Source organism: Hoplias malabaricus, chromosome 2, assembly GCF_029633855.1.
Source record: "Hoplias malabaricus isolate fHopMal1 chromosome 2, fHopMal1.hap1, whole genome shotgun sequence".
Classification (NCBI taxonomy): domain Eukaryota; kingdom Metazoa; phylum Chordata; class Actinopteri; order Characiformes; family Erythrinidae; genus Hoplias; species Hoplias malabaricus.
The window spans coordinates 65,653,830-65,675,299 of NC_089801.1; the positions used below are offsets into that span (position 1 = coordinate 65,653,830).

The 21,470-nt window shown below is 39.3% G+C and overlaps 1 long non-coding RNA gene across 2 annotated transcripts; it reads left to right on the top strand.

The window, feature by feature from the left end:
- The first annotated feature begins 47 nt into the window (after positions 1–47).
- On the top strand, positions 48–12,150 carry LOC136686868 (uncharacterized). 2 transcript variants are annotated; one of them, XR_010800389.1, is made up of 5 exons: positions 48–180; positions 5,410–5,528; positions 6,503–6,559; positions 6,657–7,087; positions 11,756–12,150. It is a non-coding gene; the product is annotated as an uncharacterized lncRNA (long non-coding RNA). The 2 variants fall into 2 exon arrangements; XR_010800388.1 differs by lacking the exon at positions 48–180 and adding an exon at positions 4,140–4,648.
- Positions 12,151–21,470: the final 9,320 nt, after the last annotated feature.

Genomic DNA, 21,470 nt, shown 5'->3' on the forward strand with positions numbered 1-21,470 from the left:
GGTTCTTCGGTGATACCGGAAGAGAAAAAAAGCAAAAGAAACTCGAACGACTCTGCCAGCGGCGCTGAGAGTTCAGACTCTCTCTCTCTCTCTCTCTCTCTCCCTCTATCAACCTGCTGCTCCAGCGGCGAGCGAACCAATCGTTTAGAAACCAGCGCTTTTAGCCCGTTCCTCTCTGCGGTGAGTTTTATTTTACTTTTTAAATCGCGCTCCTGTCGTTTTCTCCTCTTGTTTATCTCCTCCACTCCTGCCGTTCTCCACTCTCCACCGTTCCCCTCACTCCGAGTCCCACAACTCCCTCTCTTTCCTCCTCCTCCACCTCTTTCCCCTCACTCTTTCAACGTCTACTCCGTGGCATTTTATGCTAGCAGACCAAGCGCTCGCATTGCAGCCCTAATCCGAGATTGTATACACACGCGCGCGCGCGCCCTCACACTCACACACAGTCCGGTCTCTGGACTTGTGGGGACTTCCATTGACTTGATCAGTTGTCCGCAGTAGGGTAGTGAAGCACCACTACACCAAACCCTGACCCTGACCTGATTTAACACACTCTCACATGTTTTCCCTGCACTCTGAGGACATGAGAGTGTTCGCAAACACCCACCGCGTATATATATATATATAGACAGAGAGAGAGAGAGAGAGTGGTCTCGCGCCTTGTGTATGTACAGTAAGCACTAGTGAACTACGCAGCGCGAGCGCAGGACAGTTTTTGGTTGTGTTTGACCAGAGAGGTATAAAATTGGGGTATTATACTGGACTCATCAGGGCCCAACTCTCTCTCTCTCTCTCTCACACACACACACACACACACACACACACTGAGCGAGCAGCAGTGCCTGCGCTGATGTAATATAATTCACCCTTGAAATCTTTTAAAGCAACATTTCAGACGCAGGGTGCTTGGTCGCTCCAGCTGACACCGTCTTTGGAGACTGTGCAGCCCCACACTGCCCATTACTCTTCCTAAAGCTCTTTCAAGAGTGAACTGTGCCGAGGTTTGTTTAAGGTCGTGCAGGCTTAAGCAGAAGAGAAGCTGGCACCTGTGTTTGTCTGTGTGTGTGTGTGTGTGTGTGTGTGTGTGTGATTACACTGACAGTGTTTTTGGGTCATTTAAGGCTGCTGCCCTGAGGAAAAAGGTAAAGCTGATAACAGAGAAAAATAGTTGTGTACAAATAATGCATGTCCAATGAGGCACCGTTCTGCCCCAGGGGCGGGTGCTGTGGGCAAAAAAGTGTCCCATATTCTGTTAGTGTTAGTGCAGTTAATCTGCGCTGGTCCCTCTCCCTGTCTTCACCTCAGGCTTTTTCCAGTGTTATTTTATTTCAGGTTGTTGAAAGGTGCAGATAAAGCACATGTGAGTGCACTGTGTGAAACCACTGGAGCATTTTCTTGACCATTGATATTGTGTTTATTTTTACTTTTTTTCCTGGATGAAAAAATATGTAACTGTACATTTATAATATACAATGCATTATATATATATGTATATATATACAGCATTGAGTCATTCTCCAGTTTACTGTAAATATTTCAGTGTGTAAATATTGCAGAACTCTGGAGACTGTGGAGATATGGCCAGCTCTTCTACTTTGATGTGTCCTGAAAGACAGACAGACAGACAGACAGAGAGAGAGAGAGAGAGAGAGAGAGAGAGAGAGAGAGGCCAGGGACGTGATCTCCTTCAGCTTTAACACTACTCACAACTGTAACCAGCTGTAATTATTACCAGTGACTGACTTAGAAACATATCACAGCTCAAAGACAACTCATCAGCATCTCAAAACCACATTGTACATTTACTGTGGAATCACACTGTACTCAGAGCAGTTATTAACAGCCCTTACACAGTCCCCAGAGTGTGGTAACAACAACAAGCGTAATAATTGTACTATTTTATTTTACTTTATTATTATTATTATCATTATTATGACTGCTACCAAGTTGCATTATTAATATTAATAATAATAATAATAGTACGAAGACATATGGACGAAGACAAATAATTAAAAAGAAGTTCCACGTAATCTTTTAAATAAATACATATTAACACTGAGCTTTTAATGTATTATTTGATTAATTCCACAGCTGGTTGTTTCCTGTTTTCCAAGTAAAAAAATAAATAGAGAAAATTGCAGTGTGTAATCTCCTTTAACAGGAATATTTAACAAAACAGTTAAAGACAAATAATCAGAGAAATAAATAAAAAGAATAAAATAGAATAAAACTATATTTTACAGACTGCGTCCTGTTCTTAAAATGGGAAACCACTGAGTTATAAACAATTCATAATGAATAATGAATTCAAAAATAGTTACAAATTAAATCATTTTCTATTGTTCCTGGGATTACAAACAGAAAAAAATGTTATCTGAAAAAGCAAAATAAAGTAAAAAAAAATAATGAAGTTTAAATAAAGAATATTTTTCCCACAAAAATATAATTATAGTAAAAGAGTATAATTAGAGTATAAGAGGAAAAGTAGGCAATTTGAAAAAAAAATTGCATTTTGCATAGTTGCTGTCTTCTAATTTTGTCCTACTTAATAATAATAATGATTTATGTAAGAGTACACTAATTAAATTATTTAAAAGATTTTAATAAAATAAATAAAAGATTTAATTATAGCTCAAAATCTCAGAGAAAAACCTATCTATATATTGGCAAAAGTAAAAGTTGAAATGAATGCATTTGATGGTTCCTAGCAATGGAGGAAATATTTACATTAATTACATTAGTAGGTGCCCCAGTGCACGAAGAGTTCCAAGTTTTGTTTTTACTCCAAGTCTACATTTACCCAATTATAAACGTATAGGATGATGAGGAGAAGATGACAGGGAAATTAATTGATAACAATTATGCATTTAAATAGTTTTGATTACGTTTTATTTTCATATATATATATATATATATATATATATATATATATATATATATATATATATATATATATATATATATATATGAAAATATATATATATATATATATAGTGGGAATCGAATTGAATATAATTACATGATAATAAATATAATGTCATAAATGTAATTTAATACACACTGAAGAGACCAAAGGACATTTTGGTCATTTCACTTCCTGTACTGGATATGAACGGGTTAATGTAACAGTTTGTCAGTTACAAATTCTGTAACAGTTGTCATTTTTAAAAAAAAAATCAATTTCGACATCAAAGCTCTCCAACCGCCCGAACAGTTGCTGAACACTTTTAGCCAGTGATGCAGAACCATCGTAACACAGTGAATCTCAGCGCTGATTGGCTGCTGTTCAACGTCACACATTTTTGTTATACTAATTTATAATTAATAATGAATTAATTGATTCAGTTCGCTGTGTATTAATAATAAATTAAGTAATGAAATTCACAAATGTCTCTTATATTCCTTTATAAAAATATGAATTAACAATATATGAAATAAAATATGGTCTCATATTCGGGTCAAAGCGACTTTTTTTTATAAGGTGTTTATTACAGCTTAGTAAAATATTATTTAATATGATATACTCTCTTTTAGATTGATATTTCAAACATCTGATAATTTTACAATCTCTCAACATCGTTTATTGTAGTAGATTATTTCATTTAAATTGAACCTGTGTTTATTCAAAGACAAACAACAAATCACCCCCAACTGTTGTTTATTTCGCCAATAACTAATATTCTGTTTTAAAGGAGGATGTGTAATTATTGCGGTAAAATCAATTTGACACAGCAACAATTCTCAGTGGCAAAAAGTACACAAGAGTTAAGCGTTAAAACGTTTTAATATAAAACTCTTTATGTTCAGAAAGACAAAACCAGAGCTCCAACTTTAAAGAATATCCCTCTATGAAATTAGACCTTTATTTTGAAATAATTAACTGCCAGGAGGCTGATAAAATGTGTCGTTCAGATTAGTCTAGCAAAGGGTTAAAACGGTATTATTATTATTATTATTATTATTATTATTATTAATATTATTATTATTAGATTATTGTGTGAAAATACATTAACACGTCCTCTTCAGGGAAATACATTATATGTGCCATATTCTGCCAAATTTAAAGCATTTTCTACTGCTACGTACAGTATAAATTATTTGTGGAAAAAAATAATAATAAACGAAAGGTTAAATGTGTCACTACTTTAACTTTTCATATGGCACAATTTATGTTTTAATTTTCACTTTGTTAAATTTAGAATATAAACAGTAATTGTGCATTTAAATGTGAAGAAATGAGTTCTTAATTTAACTTCAGGGGTGTCCAGACTTTTACACACGGCATTATTTGTGCGGTGAAAATGTCTCTGACGCTTCACATGATGAGACCTAATAAAAATAAAAGCCCACTCCGCCGCGGTTCCGTTAACGGTCGAATCTGGAGCTCCGTGGCGCGGGAACAGAACGCTGCGGTGAAACGTTCTGGATTTCTTTTCTGTTCTTTTTTTTTAAGTTTTGGCGCGAATCTAGCGGCGCCTTAATTGCGTTCCCACAGCGCGCGCTGCAGTGAAGTCCAGGAGACTCCGAGCTAATGAGAGACAATCCGGGCTTTTACTGACCACAGAGCAGCACGAGCTCGCTGAGCTAACAACAAACCTGCCAACAGTTAAACTACAGCTAGAGTTTAAATACACAGAGCCCTGTACAGGTACACAGTAAAAATAATGTTTTAACCTTTAAAAGTTAGTCACTGGGCTGCTTTAAAAATTTGAGCCAACTCAACCTCTCATAAGGCATTATTATCTCCCTGTTAACTTTTACCTATTGTTTTTTTTTTAAGTTCAAATAACTTAACATTTTATTTCAGCACAATAAATAACGTTGTTAATTTAAAACACATTTTTGTTCAAGACCATGTAAATGTACATTCAAAGACACAGCATTGGTTTTAAACATTGGCAAATCTGTAAAATAAATGAGCAACAAATAGACCTAACATCAACTAGAAATGGCAAAGACTTACTAATTTAACTTAAAAAGGTAAACAAAAAAACAACAGCTACTGATACAGATAAATCAAGCTAAAGCTACAGATACTATAGATATACAATACTATAATACAGTTATACAACTAACAATACAGTTGTAATGTTTATATAGCAACACAAGAGCTATAATATAGTAAACTATAATACTAATACATTAATCTACAGCAATGCAGCTAGAGTAACATGGCTATAGATACAGCAGTAATACACAAAATATAATACTACAGCAATAGAGTTACATCAGTACAGCTACAGATGAAAATTATTGTTATAGTTATTATATTAATTGTAGTAATTAAATATGCTTAAAAGGTATGTGTATATATATATATATATATATATATATATATATATATATATATATATTTTTTTTTTTTTTTTTTTAACCCAGTTGTTCTGATTCTTACTGCATCTTATTTAGATGGCAGTGACTGTTCTCCCGCCTTCTCATCTGAGTCTCTGGACCTGCATTTATTTGAGAAATACAAAGAAGAGGAGGTTAAATGGAGCAGGTCACCCACAGTGAGCAGAGAGTTAAAGGTGATCATTAAATTTGGTGAAAATGAGAGAAGAAAGAGTACAAAGTGACACTGACCAAACACTTTTCTGCTCCCGGCTCCTCACTTCTGGGCGCCTCGTGCTTGAACGTCGACAGAGGCTCGTTCAGACCAGGGCTGTTTAGACAGAGTAAAGAAAGTTGTGTTGTTTGATCCTTGTGGTATTTAGGTCAAAGCATTGCCCAGATGTTTCATTAAAACTCGCTGTGTCCATTTGTGGTAAACTGGTGCAATATGCCCCCTTTACGCTTTAAAGTATGGGCCTCAAAGTCTGGACAGAATGTGTTATATATCCAGTTTTTGGATTACAGATTTGGATTTAAACTGTTTTCATAATTACTGTTTTAATTATTAGTATTACAGTTCAAATGTATGCTATTATTAATGTTAGTAGTAGCATTAACAGATGATTAAGCAGATGCTTTTAACTGTAGGGCTCCAGAAAGTGAATGAATGCAGGCAGCCATTTGGATCTAGAGCCTGATGGCAGTCAGTGCGTGCGTAGGCAGTTTTTCACATTTATACCATTTGATGTCTTTGTATAATTTCAAGAACTGATCCAAATGTTACACATTAAGCTGAGCTTTAAACACAGCAGTCTCTTCAAGCAGCTCTGGGCGAACAAAGGAAAAAAAGTGAGTTCGCATACAGCGTTTTATCTTCAGACTTCAGAACAGTGTTAGACACCTCAGAGTAGGTGTAATTCCAACAGTTCTGGTGTGTAGCCATGGAAACATATAAAGCAACATACCCATTGCCCTGCAGTCGTCTGGTCGTAGTAGTGGCCGAATCAGTGTATCCCCTGCTGTAATCACTATTAGTGAATATCATGAAGCTCTGATCCAGCCTTTCTTTAGCTTTGCGTCTGCAACTATGGCTTCAATCACAAAACTCTTTGTTTTCTGAATTGTTCTGAATCTAAAACAGTCTGATCTTCTGTGTGTGTGTTTGTTTCAGAGAGAGAGAGAGAGAGAGAGAGAGAGACAGACAGAAAGAGATAGCAAGAAGAGAAAGGTGAGCCAAGCCAAAAAAGAGGGAAAAAAGTTACAACTAGGCAACAAAGTGGCAAAGAATGCAAGACCTGGCATAAACACAATCTCCCTATCCACAGAGATCTCACGACAGACACAAAGAGAGAGAGAGAGAGAGAGAGAGAGAGAAGGAAAAAACTACATGCATGAGAAATAACTGGAGCAAGAAAGACAGAATAGAATGACAACATTCATACAACAGAGAAGAAAAAACCCAGAACTATAAAGAATGGAACGAGAAAGAATGAAAGGATACGTGGAAAAAAAATTCTCAGCACTGAAGCAGAAGCAAAAAAAATATATATAAAAAAAGCAGCTTCATTCCATACTTAAAGAAATAGAGTCAGAGAGAGAGACGGGTAGTTTCTGAGATGTAGAATTAAAAATGTCTTATTAGACAGAAAGAAACATGGAGAAAAGAAAAAAAATAGGAAAAGGAAGTAAAAAAAGAAAGAAAAAATCTACAATAGACGGAGAGAGGAGGACAGACAGCGGAGTGGAGGTGAAGGAGGTTAGTGTAGTATTTTACTGTGTGTCTACTCTACTGATAAATTATTTCATACAAACAGCAACGGCTCTTCAGCGCAAGAGCTCTGAAAACAAGCAATGCACACACACACCATCAGCCACAAGCCTTTTAAACATACAGTACATCATGTCATTACTTTAAACAAGCATTAGTCACAATCGATGTGCATCCCACTTTTTCTTAGACACCCTTCCTGAGTGAATCCATAGGAAGCTTAAAGGAACACTGGGTAGTATTATTATATAACTTCAAAATCATTGTGATGCTCCACTGACCTGTAACAGGGAGAATGGGGCCTCTGTCATTGCAACTCTGGGCTCACAGCTGCAGAAACTGTACTATGTAACTTTTGGAGGAGGGTAGGAAACCACTCCTCCTCCTCATTGGCTTCCGTACAGTGTTCATTCATTCATTATCTGTAAACGCTTATCCAATTCAGGGTTGCGGTGGGTCCAGAGCCTACCTGGAATACACCCTGGAGGGGGCGCCAGTCCTTCACAGGGCAACACACACAGTCACACATTCACTCACACCTACGAACACTTTTGAGTCGCCAATCCACCTACCAACGTGTGTTTTTGGACTATGGGAGGAAACCGGAGCACCCGGAGGAAACCCACGCGGACACAGGGAGAACACACCAACTCCTCACAGACAGTCACCCAGAGCGGGAATCGAACCCACAACCTCCAGGTCCCTGGAGCTGTGTGACTGCGACACTACCTGCTGCACCATCGTGCCGCCCCGTACAGTGTTGTAAATGTGAATTACACTAGAGGGAGCCCCAGGAGCAAAAAAGTAAAATCTTACCTACTTTCTTTAAACTCCATTCTTTGCAGAGGCCGGCGCTGTAGTGAAGCAGCAGATGAGATGAAGGTCATTACACACAGAGTCATTTATTGGGTAAAGCCCCTCATCTTCGGGCTGCAGAGTAGTGGAGCTGCAGTGACTGTAGTAAAGGAGCTCCATGTTTGATTTCCTCCGGTGTTCTTATGATGAAAGGTGATTAAAGTGATGTCAATCTGAAGGGGAAAAATCTCCTGACCCACGAATATATGCTTTTTGCACTGACTTTTGCACAGTGGCATAATGGTATAGACCAATCAGTGCTGCAGTTACACTGACATTGTGGTGGTGTGTCAGTGTGTGTTGTGCTGGTGCAAGTGGATCAGACACAGCAGTGCTGCTGGAGTTTTTAACCCCCACATCCAGCCGACAGCGTCCTGTGTCACTGATGAAGGACTAGAGGACGACCCACACACACACTGTGCAGCGACAGATGAGCTACTGTCTCTGACTTTACATCTACAAGGTGGACCAATGAGGGAGGAGTGTCTCACAAAGTGGACAGTGAGTGGACACAGGGTTTAAAAACTCCAGCAGCACTGCTGTGTCTGATCCACTCGTACCAGCACAACACACACTAACATTTGCTCTGTGGTGGTCCTGACTACGAAAGACCAGGGTGAAAGGGGGCTAAAAAGTATGCTGAGCAACTAAAGGACTTCAGTCTGTAATTGTAGAACCAAAAAGTGGACCAGTATGGTCAGTGCAGCTGAGAGAAAGGAGACAGTAGGCGAATTTTGAAAGTAGTAATTAGGTCAGTGCTCCAAGGTGACAGACTTCTCGAAGTGTGAAGAGAAACAGAGCCATGGTTTCTGTGTGTGTAAATATGTGTGTGTGTATTCCTATAAAATGAGGCACACCTAATCTCTTTCCCTGGCTCTTCTTTAAAGACACAAACTGATACGCTGGAGATTTTCTTTGATAAAACCCACACACACACATCATCTGTCCCTGCTCCGCTCCCTCTTTAACCCCCTCCCAAAACCCTCCTCTATGTATTCACCCTCATCTGCTCTCTTGGCTCTGTATTAGGACTGTAATCACTGTCAGTAAGTACGGATATCTTTTCCTTTTTCCAAGTCTTTGTTACCGCTCTTCCCCTCGCTGTTCTGTCGTTATTAGGTACAAGGACCAGTAGATCGTACAGTGTGAGACCAACTGGCACACCCAGTGGTTCTTCTGAAATCAAAGGTACTCATAGTGAGACCCCATCACCACACACAGTTTGCAGCAGGCTTTGCACAAACTGAAACATTGATCTGATTGAATACTACCACAACAGCTTTGGTGAGGTCAGATGCTGATGTTGGCTCCGGCTCAGTTCATCCCACAGGTACTGAATGGGGCTCCACTCCTCAGAAGAACACAGTTCCAAAGCTGTGTACCCCTCCAGCCAATGTTTGGTGACCTACAACTGCATGTAATTTAACGTGTCACATTAAACTAATAAGAATAATAAATTAAATAATAATATACTGGTAATAACTTGTCCCAAGGTGTGTGTGGATACTTTTGAACGTTTAGCATAGCAACAGTAATAATATTTATATTGTCTTTTCTTTATTTACTGGAAATAATTTACTTGTAGTTATGCCATGGCAGTGTCCTACTATATGGGTGGTATAACCTCACCCCTGAGCAGCACGACTAACATGCACAATGAGAGTCCATATTTTCTAATGCAGAAATGCACTAAAAGGAATGCTAAGTAAGATTTGGTATTTTAGCTCCTGGTCTCCCCCTAAAGCTACAGAGTGGATGGGAGGTTCCTACCCTCCTCTGAAAGTTACACAGTGCTGTTTCTGCAGTGCTGATCTCAGAATAGCAATGACAGAGGCTCTGTTTACCCTGTTACAGGTCAGTGAATCATCACGGTAAATTTGAAGCTGTCATTTTAAGGTTAAAATGTCTAATGTTCCTTGAACTAATCTCCTGCTCATGTGGTCTCTAACCTAAGGTCAACATGTTTTTGCTGACTGGCGACATTTGTGTTTGCAGCAGTGTTTATCAGATATTAAAGCAGCCTTCTCATGGAAATGACACTGAATTAAGACAAAAGTCACTGTGACACACTATTTTGTCACTCCATGCTACTACATACAGTAGATAAGAAGATTGACAAAGACCAGATGTAACCAAAAAGTTCAGCGCGAGGTCCCTCTAATGCCCTCGACCCAAGGCTGCCCTCTCTGAGGTGACGCCACATGAAAACCTTCACTGAGAAACGCCAGCTCACGCTTGGTCATCCTCCATTCTGACCTTATAATCAGCGCGCATGGCTCCTGGCCCGTGCGCTCTGGGGCTTATGCTAGCATGTGTGGCTGCAGTTAGTCAGCTGGCTGGCTTTACTTGTTATGGCAGCGTCCTTTACTTGCAGCTAAAAGGGCCCAGCCAAACGGAGCAAATCATCTCCATTTTGTGCCATCGGATGACGCCTCAGACAAACCAGTCGCCATTTTGGATCCCACAGCCGTTTCCTCCCTCTGTTAGCCTGAGGGAAGCTCCGCCTCCTGGCTCCTTCTCTTGGCTCTGATTGGTCACCATCATGAACTAATCCACCAACACCCGATTAATGGCCAAATTTAATTCAACATCCCAGCTTTAGAGAGAATGTTTTTGATTTTGATTCGTCAAGGACACTGTCACTAATCCAGTGCTGGTTTTGCAATTGGTTGACGTCATGGTGTTGCTAGAAGGTTCCCGCCAAGCATCATGGGGTGAGAGAGTCTTGAGTTGGCATTAAAATGAGGTTTGGGTTTCCAGATGAGCAAAGCTCTAACAGGGAGGCCTGCTGGTGAGGGTTTAGGGGGGTGACTCTGTGCCCTAGCCAGGGGGCATTGGTGGATGTAGCTGTGGTTGCTGGGGGGTTACTGGCTTGTGAAACGGTGCGAGTTGTGGGGGTGGCAGTTGGAAGCTTGTAGGAGTTGGGAAAACACTACAAGGCTTTGCTGCCAAAGCCATGGGTGGTCAAGGTGAGTATTTTTGAGCATACACACCCTACAAAAACATACCACAGACATCAATCCTCCACTGTACAGACCCCTTCCACATCCCTCTTCAGTGATCAGCTGCACATAGTCATTTTAACACACAATAACTGAACATAATATGAACATAGCTAGATATTAATATATAGAGATTTTTTATTACTACAGAATTAAACTAGAAGTAATTTGTAACTCTTTGTGATTCCATCGTGAAATATTCACACAGTCTAAAACATAGCTGTGTTTCCCAAAATGTTAAAGTAACACTGTAGTATTTTTAATCTTAAAATTACAGTTTCAATTTCAAAATCGTTGCGATGATTCACTGAGCTGTAATAGAGACTAGAGCCTCTGTTCTTGCTGCTCCAGGCTCAGCACTGCAGAACTGCACTATGTAAGTTTTGGAGGAGGGTAGGTAACCAACCCTCACTGATTTCAGTACAGTGTTGTAACAATGAGTTACACTAGGGGGAGCAAATCATACCTAGTGTTCCTTTAAGCCAAAATGTATTTGTAAAGTTTGATTTGAAGGCATACATCAGCTTTTGAATGTAAATTTATTGAAGTGCAAAATGCAAATAATGGTTACTTGAGTAATACATTTAAAGTGTACAAATGTAAATCTTTTTACTATCTACAAATCTAGTACACCTTCAAGTCCCAATTTACGAACTGAGAACGTTTTGTCTTGAAGGATCACTAGGTGAATCATCACAATGATTTTATAGCTGTAACTTTAAGGTAAAAATATTATGTAGTGTTCCTTTAAATCTAACACCACAAGCTTCAACAGACTCATGTTTTCTTTTTCTTCAAGGTCGAGTGAGAGCAACATCGACGGCACATTCCAACCAACGGGGGTATGGATCATATACATTGGTTCCAACTGGAGCTGCGCCTGCTCATTGCTGCTCATTGATGTATCCATAGGTCTCCCACAAACACTGTCCAGAGACCGTCGCAAAGCCATTTCTTTATAAAAACATGGCTCTACCTCACGTCAAACCGAATGTACTCTGTAGTTTGTGGTAATAAGTAAAACACATTACGCAATAATCGGCCACATTGCAAACGTGCCAGTACAAAACAATTATAAATCTGCAGTATTTGTTTGAAATGTTGTTGTTATGCAAATAATTGTTGTTTTTGTTCCCCCCAGTCAAAATGACTTGAGTGTAATTGGCATTGGCAAGTTTTTTAATAAAGAGGGTTTAGGAGAAAAAGTCTTTGTTTTTGGATCATTATTCACTGACTGATAATAGGGGGATTAATTCTGACTGTGCAACTCTCTCAGACTCGTTTTTTTTTTTCCTTTTCTTTCCTTCTTTTTAATTATTTGGCTAAGACCCTGCTTTCATTTATCTTCAACACCCAACTCTCTCTCTGTCTCTCTCTCATTCGCAATTCCTGGCCCTCTTCTCTTGGCTTCCGTTCTCATCCGTCACAATCCATCCATCCCTCTCTTTCTCTCCTCGATTTTGGAGAGGGAGTCTGAGCGTAGGGAGCGTTTCAACCGCTTCAACCTTTCCCTGATTTTCTTGGTATGGAAAAAAATAGATGGGAAAGGAGTGATAAAGAACAGGAACATGGGAACAGTAGAAGAAATAGAACCACGGCTCTGCTCCGTGGCATAAATGAGAATCATTTGGCTAAAAATGCAGTTGAAGCGATGAATATTTATGATGAATCAATAAAACTGTTCACACACACAGCAATCTGTGACAACACTTGGTCACAGCAAATGGAGAACCAGCTGTTGCAGTCTGACCTGAGCATCTGGAGAGAGAGAGAGGGAGAGAGAGAGAGAGAGTGAGAAATAATATTAGATAGCAGTTATTATAGCAATTTAAAATCTACAGAGGGAGATCTAGCCCTGCAGTCTCTCCTCTATTTCTACTCTTTCTCGGTTTTATAGAAATGAATATTGTACTGCAATCTCTCTGTTAGACTTAAAGTATGGTAGAGAGGGACTGTGTCCAGACTGGCCCCAACCCATACCCCCTCTACACACACACACACACACACCTCTGTATCATAAGCTCTGATGCCCGGCTGTAGTGCCAAGCGCTGGGCAAACCCGTGCCCAGGCCTTCTGCCACCCCAGATAGCTCTCTGTGTGTGTGTGTGTGTGAATGTGTGTGAGTGTGTGCCCTGTGCTCCAGATGCTGTGGAGAGAGGGGATTAGCACACACAACACTCGTCACTGCTTGCTTCTCATGCACACACAGAGGCACTCACACACACACATATGAACTCATGGTAATGTATTAAACCTGTGAATTAAAGCATGAAAACGTCCCTAATCCCCCTCAGTCAGAGAAAGCTATCTTTTACTCCATACATGATTGGCTCCAGCCCAAACTCTGCACAAAGCCTCTACCTTCAGTTTTCCATATCATCCCAACCACAGCCATGGCTGGACTACACCGAAGGGGCCAAACATCTAGGGTCCTTCCAGCCTAACTACCTCGCTGAGACATATCCCTTTATTCCAAAAAGTGGGAGGTTTCCTGTTCCCCGTTCTGCTTATTCCTCCTAATTCTGCTGGTCAGCTAGTGCAATGGACACAGGAGGGTCACAAGGGATTCTCAGCCTAAGGAATCTTGCACAGCATGTCCCTGTGTAACTGTAGAGTCAATTTCTTTCAAAACTGAGTTATTTACATGGCTTACTAACATAATGTGAGTTGTTGGAATTTTTAGATATCTCCAAACTCAAAACCACACTTAACGCTGATCTAAATATATAAAAATCCAAGTGTGACACTAATGTATTTATTATTCTGACCTAATATTTCATATTCAGTCATTCATCAATAGACTTAAGATCTCTAATCTCAGTTTAAAATTACACAAGAATGTCTCCCTTATTTTGTAGTGAACATTGTGTTACTTCACATTATTTACACATAATTTGGAGTTACATTCTTCCTACTTTAAATTATAATGTACTTATCTGTTACACTTCTTATTATCAGCTATCATTACTTATATTAAAACACATTGGGGAAGGCTTTAAAGTGACATGGCAAATCATACAATGATCTGGAACATCGGAGAGAGCTCATGATGGACACAGCACAACAGAAGAGCTCTGTGGCTAGAAGGCTGACTGACATATTGAGACCTACAACATCAATATCTTCCTAATGATTAACAGACGATATATTGTTCAGCCCTTCATCGGATAATATTATTCCTCTGAAGCTTGAACACAATCCCAAACCTCACCCTTTATCCCACTGATAGCTCTGGCTATTAGCACCAGTAGCAGCTAGCTAGCGCCAAAGCCACCAATTAGCCGTTTCCCTGTTTACGCTGGGCTATACGTTGGCCCCTATTGTATGTTTTGCACTACGAAGGTTTTTGGATGTGGCGCAGGCCTGAGGCTTATCTCCACCCAGCACAACGTATGGGATAAAGGCAGAGGAGAGGACGGCTCATTATGGGAATAATGCGGCAGCCTGTCATTTTAGCGCGCTATAATGTTTGGAGGGCTGTCGACTGCATTGTGCGAGGGCCGCAAAACACGCTTCATCTCAATGGGAGAAAAGACGGCATGAATGCAGATGGCAGATTGCTCGAATTGGCAAAGAGTCTGTGAGAAAGTGTGCGCGCGCGCGCGTGTGTGTGTGTGTGTGTGTGTGTGTGCGCGCATTGTATGTTCATCTGTACATCTCTACATGTGTGGGTTGGCTGAGGGATGGAAAATGCACTGAGGAAAGTGATGCATTCATTTGACTTCATAATACACGGGAATAAAATGTATTACACATACAACGTTGTTATGGCCAAGAGGTAAGTGGACGGCAACCCAGTGCTGTCAGACTGTAACGTGGAGGTAATGTACATGTTTGATCCAGGTCAGTTTTGTAAGCTGTTATTTCTTTGTAGTGGACTGTGTTGAATTTGTGTATGTAAAATGACATTAGTATGGGGGGAGAAGATCTTTTTTGTTTGGGATATTGCAGGTTAAATAGAACTGAGCTGATAGCAGCAGGACATTTTGTATTGGATATTACAGTCAAAAAAAAAAAAAATTTTTTTTTTGTTTTTTTTTTTTTTTAAAAGGACTGTGAATTTGAATTAGTGTCCCAGAGAGGGAGCATATATCGGTCCACTGACTGTAGGCCACTGCTGGTCCACCATCCAACCACTCAGATTACTGTCCTGTACAGGATATAAGTAGTTTTTAATCTCCCCAAACAAGGTTCAAATGCAGATTTTTATTCTGAAAAGTAAACTAATGCAAATATTACCAGCAACTACGAGAGATCTAATAATGAGTGCCTGATATAAAACAATTGTGCTGGAAGTGTTGACATTGCACTGGACAAAAATTATTTACTAATCTAATTTACAAATATCAGAATGAAAGTAAATTGAACTATGAATGGAACACTGTTAAAATGTGGTATTTCGTCTTAAACGACCAGTGGTCCACCCAGAAAACGCTGTGCAAAACACCAATGGACCTTCAACTTTGCCCTCAGAGGACCAACCGTGGTCTGCCATTTTCCTTGCTATCAGGGGTGTCATTTAAACACAGCAGCTGCCCTTCACACTGTGTGAAAATTTAATGATGAATGGCCCAATAGAAATGTTCCAAAATGACTTGGAATAAAATATTTTTACATTAAATTTCAGGTAAAATTTGGTAATTTTGCTCCTGGGCTCCCCCTACAGTTGTAGGTTGTAATTGACTTTTACAGCACTGTCCTGAAATAAAGGAGGAAGGAACAGGAGCGAGGTGGTTACCTGCCCTCCTCCCAAAGTTACACCGTAAAGTTTCTGTAGTGCTGAGCCTGGAGTAGCAATGAAAAAGGTTCTGTTCTTCCTGTTACAGCTCAGTGAGTCATCACAACAATTTTGAAGCTGTAATTTTAAAGTAAAAATACTACACAGTGTTCCTTTAAGAAAGTTTTTCTCTTCTATAAAGTTACTATAATGTTGATGGATGTTTGTCTTCGTTGTGTGGACAGCAAAATTCATCCTGCACCAGCCCTCACCCCGCAGGTAGTGTCACAGTCACCCAACCTTCCTGTGAGTTAGGAGAGTGAGTAGCTTAAGCATGATAGCTATCTTTTAAAGCATAATCTTTATAACTCAATAACTTCAAGAAGAAAATGATTCGCATTTCTTAAAATTTTCTTATAACAATAAAACACACATAAAAAGGGGTACATCAGTGAAAATATGCTGTTAGTTTTATTATTCGGGACCGTGCTATAAATATTTAAAGCCGATTTTCCACAATAATAAACAATACTAATTAAAACACGTCTTACAATGTGCCTACCCTTGACAATAACTGAGTTAATGGAGGTGACAGTGTTCATTTCCACAGAAGGTGTAAAGATATACATTTTTAATTACAATCCACATAAGAAACAACCTGCATTTAAAAAGATAAAACTGTAACATTCATATGGGGATAATTCACACATTTGACTCAAGGAAGTTCAGTGAAGCATTTTCAGTGTGTGTTGGTACTGTTAGCATAGCGGTGTAGCTAGTTGAGGGTGGTAGGGTGCTAATTTGGTGGAATTGAAAAACACTACACAGGGCACTTTGTGGCAGCAGGCTTTGGGACTAATGTAGTTGTGTCTGAACAGACTCTCTCTCTCTCTTTCTCACACACACACGCACACACAGCTGAGAGTGGGCATGACGCCACATTGCCCCGGGCAATATGGAAACACACACACACACACATACACACACACACACACACACAGAAAGAGAGAGAGAGAGAGAGTCTCCCTCGCTCTTTCACCATGGGATGTTAACCAAATGGAACTCTAATGCTATCTCTCTGATTCTGAGGAGCAAGAATCTGTGGCCTGTTAAACTACGACTACATGACCTTAGGCAATCTACCAACACACACACACACACACACACACATGTATTGATCTGGCCATGAATTTTATTTCTTTGGATATTGTTCTGTAAGGCTATTACAACAGAACAATAGTGGCTCAGAATCTGTGGCTCCTAAACCGCAACGTAGCTCCTTATAATGGGCCCTAGCTACAAAACATCAAGCAGGAGAGAAGACTAAGGATCTATGGGATCCAGGAATGGTCTCCAGGGACCGTTTGTAACCACAGCTGCACTAGAGGTGGCACAGCGTTTGGAATACTCCAGAATTTACTTATCTTTATCTGCTGTGTCTGGATGATAGAGATGGCCTAGCACGCTTTAACCCTAAAACAGCCTTTCAGGGGGTTTTCTGACCTTATGTCAGTGTACTATATATGCAGCAGACCAAGATTAGACTGAAAAACATTGGAGTGCTCCTTTAATTTTCACAGTTGTATGTAAAAAATTTGAGTAGTAATACTTTCAATGAAAAATTTGTCAGATGTGCAGATTTAATTTTACGCTCAGAGAAAGGATGTAAATCATACCTTGTTTTTATACGAATGCTTCTTAATAAACTTTATTTTTAAAGGGTGTTATATCTATACACACTCATACATCAATGTTAGGCCCTATTTCACGACTCTCAGTCTCATGTTATACATTTCTCTACGCGCTGCTTTTCATTAATAACCTCCAAACGGCTCTGGGCAGCTCACCATACTTTTTTCTTAAGTTACCATGGCATTTTTTTGGCATACAGCAACCTCTCTTGCTAAGGACATAGGGGTTGCCATGGTATTGGTGGGCACCTTATAAAGCAGACTATTGTGTGTGTGTGTGTGTGTGTGTTATAAAACCTGATGCCAGCCTTCTTTAAAGTCTTGGCCTCTCGAGAAACCCAAAGGGCCCACATTAGCGGACTACGAGAAAATGAGAACGTTCAGTTTACATATAGAAGTACATATGTTATATATTACTCAGAAATTTGGACTGAGAAAGAAGATCTGAACTTTTGAAGCAGATTTTGAAACTCTTCCACACACACACCACGTTCACGCGTGGCGTGCTGCCACATGTGTTCAACAAAGGGTCAGCGCCTTCTTGATGTTTCTGCAGAGCCTCTGGCGCCCCCGTTTGGTGTTGGATGAACATTACAACCATGCTGCTCTTCTTGGAACCAAAGCCTAAGTGAATTACAAGGTCTTCATAATGCATTTCTTCCTTTTGCACCAACCAACTCAACCAACAACTCAACCAGACTCAACCAACAAAGCAAACAGTACCAGATTTATATACAGCTACAATTACATAGCAATGACTTTAATTCATTACACTACAAGGGAAAGCACTGCCAGGGAAACTCGACTGAACTCAAGTATGAACTTTAATCGTGGTGTGAAATTTAAAGAGGGGATAGACATCTTACTTTAATGATCTTTTTCATGGAAGAGTAACTTCATCTTCATGTAACAATAAAGGGCCTATTTTAAGAGTCTCTCCAAAATTGCTGGTGTTTTCTGAAATATTTGTTCCCTGGTGTATATTCCAAATTCAATTTACCCTTTATGTTGTGTGTGTGTGCGCAATAGATTGCACTATTAGCACGGTGAGATGCTGTTTTAGCACTGACTTATTCATTTTTCTTTTTATCTGACCGCACACATTTAATAAGACCATAAAATGAGCTCTGGCTACTTCAAGAGGATTAGGTTTAATCTGTTCACACTTTTCTTCCTCTCAGAGCAGGTGCAATGTTAGTAAGGTTGTGGGTTCTAATGTTCACAGCGGGCAGATTGGTGGTGATTAGGAGTTATTAAAACCTGCGGATTTCAGCAGCAGGAAAATGATTTTAGTACTTAACAAACAAGCATAACATGCTGGCCTCCATCTCAGCCTCCTACTGTGTGGAGAAATATGCCTGGGTCATCTCTGGCTGTGTCTCAAATCAACTCTTTGCTCCCTGTGTAGCAACAGAGGATGACTGGGGATTCAGACGTTTTTAAAGTCAAAAACAGAAATGATCATCCACCCTCTTCCTGAGATTTATCTTTACTGTGAATACAAGCCCGTTTTCGTTTCCTGAACAGTGTGTATGTTGGACCAGTCTAAAAATAAATATATTTCTGAGTTTTAACAGAACAATATCAGATAAAATACCAGTGAAAATTACGAATATCAGAGAACCCACCACCAAATTTCCAAAATATCAGAAAACTAACCAAATTAATTTCCAAAAAATAATGTCAAGCTTTGGTCTTATCCTAAATTTCTGTTCCACATTTATCAGTGCAGCAGATACAGTTAAGTTGCTCAAACTTGTATATTCTTTGTAAGTTTTGTGGCTTTTAAATGTAGAAGATCAACTGCAGTGTGCTAGAATACTTCAGAACAGACTGTAACTGCTGAACTAAGTTGGAACTGAGGCCAATATCAGTCTCATATTAAAATAATATTAACACTTCATGGCATTAAGGCCAGTGTGTTAAGGCAGGATAAGACAGGGTTTATCTCTTTAAATTGTTTTTATGGGGTTTCTTTTAGTGACATTATTGTTAATATACTGAAGAAATCCAACACTGCCGTTCACAGCTTATGCAGCACTTAGAAAATACAGAATGAATGAATGTTTCCTGACTATTCTTGCATCAAAATGAATATCAATACTTCATAAAGTGATAATAATAATCCTATTCATCATATATATATCTGATATAGAGCTGGGCGATACGGCCAAAATTGATTTCACAATATATTTCTTAATTTCGGTCGATACGATATAATTCCGATATCGATACGAACAAGAAAAACTGCCAAGAACGGAAAGCAACATGACGTCACCATCAAACAACAACCTCTTTGCTTTGTCAATGTTTATATTGTTAGACTACCTTTAAAATTGAGTGCAATGAACTGATGGCAGTGCCCTGTAATGACCGTCAGTCAGTGACAGATGCTGTAAATAATACATACTGAAATATTGACAATGTGTTTAAATATCACATCATTATTACTGAAACATTTGTATTGCGGTGTATATTGATATTGAAGTATTGTCCAGCCCTAATCAGGTTACAGCAGTATGCGTAAATGTTTTAAGAAGTGTTCTACAATAATGATTCATCTGTGGATTCATGTTGTACTGTTGTTTTTGTTTTGTTTGTATTGTATATACTTTTATAATTAAATCACAAAGAACAAAGCAAAATGAAGAAGTAACTGTTGCCACATCACTCACTAAAGGCACATAGAGTATAGGTGTAAGTTGTAACGTTGACTCATTTGGACCATGGTGTAAATATCAAAGGGGAATTATGTTTATTATTTGTCTCTGTACAGAGAGTGAAAAATTTGTCGAACAAGACAATAATTAATTTATTATGCAAATCGGGACAGTTTGCAAGTGGGTGAGAGCTCTCAAAAGGGGAAAGGTCATGCTGAGGTCAGTATCGGGCTTTAGCTCATGGGGTTAGGGTTCACACTGTACACATGGAGCACAGTGATGAACAGATTTTATATTACGGCACAACAGGCCAGTGATACCATCTGCTTTACACACGCACACACACAACACATGGTGTAGTCACTGGCAGGATACAGTAAAATCAGCCACTATAACTCTTTACAGAGCAAGACTAAAGAAACAAAAAATCATTTTTCCCAGCGTCTGCCGTCTGCCTCAGCCATGATAGTGTTTCCTCAGGGAGCGGCCGATCAGGCTCCAGCTCCTGGAGAAACAACCACTTTTAAAGGATCTGAAATATGAAAAAAAAGGAGTTTTTGAATTTCTGAAATGTACCTTTCAATCCTTCACGTCCACATATGGAAATTAACGCACAGTTATCACCCATTATTAATTTTTTACTTGTTGTGATGAAATAACAAAAACAAAACAAAACAAAAAAAACTTTCAGCTGTAGGCTGTTTGGGCAATAAAGCAACATACAGGGCAGATATTTAAATGACCCAGAGGTCAGAACAGAGGTCATTCAATCTAAAGAACACTATGAAACATTATGAAAGCCTGGAAGTATGAAAATGACCATGGAGAAATAAGTTATTATTGTTTTCATGTATCACCGCACATATCAAAAATGGGAAAAACATGGTGCTCCTTTAATGCCACTAACCACCAGCAGCATTTCTACAACCCTCCTTTATAGAACATCAGATATCCACATGTGTTAAAGAGATTTAGACCCGTTACAGAAAGCCTGATCAGGAACGGCATAGTAACAAGAAGCTGATTGGTTGTCAGATGTGTATGATGTCATCTTACGCTGTTATACTTTTTGCTAGTTGTCTAATTTTCTTCCTGTACCTGCTTAAAAGGACATGGGTTCACTGGTGCATAGCATTACTCATTTCAACTTGTTCAACTGTCAGAATATATATATATATATATATATATATATAAATTTCCCAGGGCACTGAGTAATTTCAATGTCATCAGACATGGACCACCTTATGTCTGACATTCTCTCTCTCTCTCTCTCTCTCTCTCTCATCCTTTAGCAGACTAGTTACTTTAACAGTGGGTGACAAGGGCACCTTGGGCTGCAGATGTTCACAGTGATGACAGATGGTATTGGCATTGTGTGTGTGTGTGTGTATGTGTGTGTGTGTGTGTGTGTGTGCTGGCATCATGTGGGGACAGCGGGCACAGCC